The 3065-nt window shown below is 47.2% G+C and overlaps 1 protein-coding gene across 4 annotated transcripts in view; it reads left to right on the top strand.

Moving 5' to 3' along the window:
• Nucleotides 1-577: 577 nt before the first annotated feature.
• Top3b (DNA topoisomerase III beta) overlaps nucleotides 578-3065 on the top strand; it is a 26146-nt gene continuing 23658 nt past the window's right edge. For 2 of the 4 annotated variants that reach the window (XM_005370012.3, XM_026777467.1), the window contains exon 1: nucleotides 578-620. The gene's annotated coding sequence lies outside the window, so the exon portion shown is untranslated. Of the gene's footprint in view, nucleotides 1050-3065 lie in introns of all 4 variants that reach the window. The other 2 variants (XM_026777466.1, XM_013354764.2) reach the window with 2 other exon arrangements.

Raw genomic sequence — 3065 nt, 5'->3', positions numbered from 1 at the left:
ATAAAGTCATGAAATCTATTTTAAACTTCTGTGATCCTAATGCTCTAAAACAAAAATTTATACATCATCTTCCAGATATATTAACAGAAATAATACTGTCTACAAAATTTTAGGTGGTGTTTTGTTTGGGTTGTTTTGTATACCTTGTAACCCAGCCTAGAATGAAACTCAATGTGTAGGTCCTGACTGGCCTCAGCCTCCTGATTACTGACTGAATTCCTGGTACGAGCCACCATCCTTGACTCTCAAAAGTTTCTAACTCTGAAAGAAGCCTGTTGTCTGTAATTTTAAAATTATTTTAATTATTAATAGCATCTGTTTTCATGCCAGTTTTCATAACCATAATGACAATCATCATTATTGCTTTCTCTGGGTGATTTTTGGTGGACACTCCCCTCCCCCAGGATGCAGGGAGAAGGGATATAGTGGAGGCTTTGGGAACCACAACTGCACCAAACCGGACGCAGACAGCTGGGCACCCGGAACTCACTAGCCTCGGAACTTTTCAGACACCGAAGTGTCGACATCGGAGAACAAACGAGTGGGACGCCACATGCGGACAGAGCCGGAAGTGGATGCGTGAGTGGCCACCGGAGAAGCCCGGTGAAGCGGCACAGCGGGTGAGCGGTGGGCTGCTGCAGGCGCGAGGAAGCGGAAGACGCTCGCTTTCCTCAGGCATTTCCGGAATAATAGCGGAGCTCAGACCCGGGCGGGGGCGCGGGGCACGATCCCTGCCTGGCGCCGCTTTCTCGCCGCCGCACCCCGCCCTTGCAGTGGGGCTTCTGGGCCATGCTGGGCCGGCGCGGAGTGGGCGACTGTGGCTTCTCCACCAAGCGCCCAGCGGCCCCGAGGTGAGGTGTTTTCCCCCCGACTCACGGATAGGGAAACCGGCTGGGGAGGCCGTGCCGTCCGCAGAGGCCCGCGCACCGCCTCTAAGCTGAAGGTTTCACTCGCTTGCCTCTCGGTCTGGAGACCGCGGCTGTTCTCTGACTTGGAGAAAACTTGGGTGAACCCGTGAACTAGAATCGAGGGCCAGCAGTTACGCATAGGTGAGAGGGAAGACGGTGACCTCCCTGAACGCGTTTGTCACTCAACGCATTTGAGAACCGGTCGTAAGAAGCCAGAACAGTCAGGGTTTGATAGTAGGAGAGGCAAAAATAGAAACAAAACTTGCCAAGGTTCCTTCTCACTAGTTCCGAATTGTTGCGAACTGCAGTTTACTCTGGCTTCAAAATCCCTGAAACCAACATGGTAAAAGAAAAGAGCCGAATGCCAAAGTTGTCCCCTGACCTTCACTTGTAGCCTGCAGCATGTGCGCACCCATACATGATACACACATAAAAACTTCTATTTTATAGAGATGTTGATAGATACAGCTGCAGCATACTCAGTACAAAGGAGCTTAGGAGGTAGGCTGTTTTTCCTGGGTCTGTAGGTCTTTAAATGTCACTGGAGTGCTAAGTACTCAAACTTTCGATGCCCCGCTGATCTCATCCAGGCCTCCTCTTCAAACGAAATCTGCTACTTCATAAGACACTGGCCGGAGAGGAAATGCCCATATTTACAGTGTCTCCAAAAGGATGCAGTGATGGTGGCATTGGCAGTGAGATTTGGCAAAGTATAAACAGGCTCCTTTGCTATTCTGTCTTTGCAGTGAACACCTAAATAGCACTTGCTTACCTCACAGCCGAACAGGACAAACTAGTCTCAGAGCGTTGGGAAACAAGATCGAACTTGGTGTGTCCTGTAGGTTTGTGTTACAGAGTCTATTTTATATATTTAAGTGATCATATAGAAAAAATGTTAGCAGACATTTTGGCATTTACCTGTGATTCCCAACACTCAGGAGTTAAAGGCAGAAAGATTGAGAATTATAGGCCATCCTTGGCTCCATAGTGAATCTGAGGCAAGCTTTGGCTACACAAGGCACAGTCTCAATGTCCTCTCTCCACATACACAAAAAGCAAGAACTTAAGTGAACAGACGTGTTACTGAGTCAGAAGTGAGTGCGGTGTGTGAGTGATGCTTGTCAGCCATCGGGTTCAGCTTTCTCGTTGGTTTCCATTTTGAACTGGAAGATGTGCCTTAGAGAATCACAGTTACATCTGCAGAGATCTTTTTAAAAGGTAGAATCTGGTCTGGGGAACCTTTTCTGGATGTATATAATGTGTATGTGTATATATGTATGTATAATTCCGATTATATTCCTTTTCCTGGACAAAAGACATAATCCCTGCTAAGGCAGAATGTTTGTGTCTGAAGAGCCTTGACAGTTTGTTCAGTAACCTAGAATCTTGGCCTGCAGAGGAGAGGTAGAGATGGAAGAAGAGCACCTAGGGTAGAAGTGTCTGCAGCCCCCTATGGTTAAAGTGCCCTGCTGTTCTTGTTTTATGTGCTGAGGCCTCACTATGTAGTCCTGGCCGGCCTGGAACTCACTGTATGGGCCAGGCTGGCCTCAAACACACACTAAGATCGGACTGCCTTTGCCTCCTACCATGACCTGCCTAAAGTAAGTTTTTGTTTTCAGTTTTGGCTTTGGTTTTCTTGTTTGGGTTTTGGTTTTTTTTTGTTTTTGTTTTTGTTTTTAATTTTAAGGCCCTAAAGCATTTTATTTGCATTACAGATAATTTTTTCTCTTGTATTCAGACATTCATTCAACAGGGTTTGCCCACCATCTACTTCTTCCCATTAGAGTGAGCAAAGAAAAGTCCCTGTTCTCCCAGAACTTGCTTATGTTCTAGGGGCTCTAAGACAAGCACCTGATAGAATCCACATCCAGCTTAGTAAGTGCTACAGGGCAGTGCAACAGAGATATTCTCAGAGGCAGAAGGATAAAATCTTAGAGCACAGGTTTTAGAGCAAACAGGGCCAGGGCAAATCCACGTCCTTCCACCCATGCTCTAGTGTGACCCACCTTCCCATTATAGAGCAATATGATGACAATGTCCCCATCCCAGCTACCCTGGAAGGACTATCCAGTGCCTCTCCTTTCTTTAGAAGAGACAGGAAAGCCGGGCGGTGGTGGTACACGCCTTTAATCCCAGCACTCGGGAGGCAGAGGCAGG

This window comes from Microtus ochrogaster, unplaced genomic scaffold (genome assembly GCF_000317375.1).
Source record: "Microtus ochrogaster isolate Prairie Vole_2 unplaced genomic scaffold, MicOch1.0 UNK68, whole genome shotgun sequence".
Lineage (NCBI taxonomy): Eukaryota > Metazoa > Chordata > Mammalia > Rodentia > Cricetidae > Microtus > Microtus ochrogaster.
This window is presented reverse-complemented; position numbering and strand designations above follow the sequence as displayed.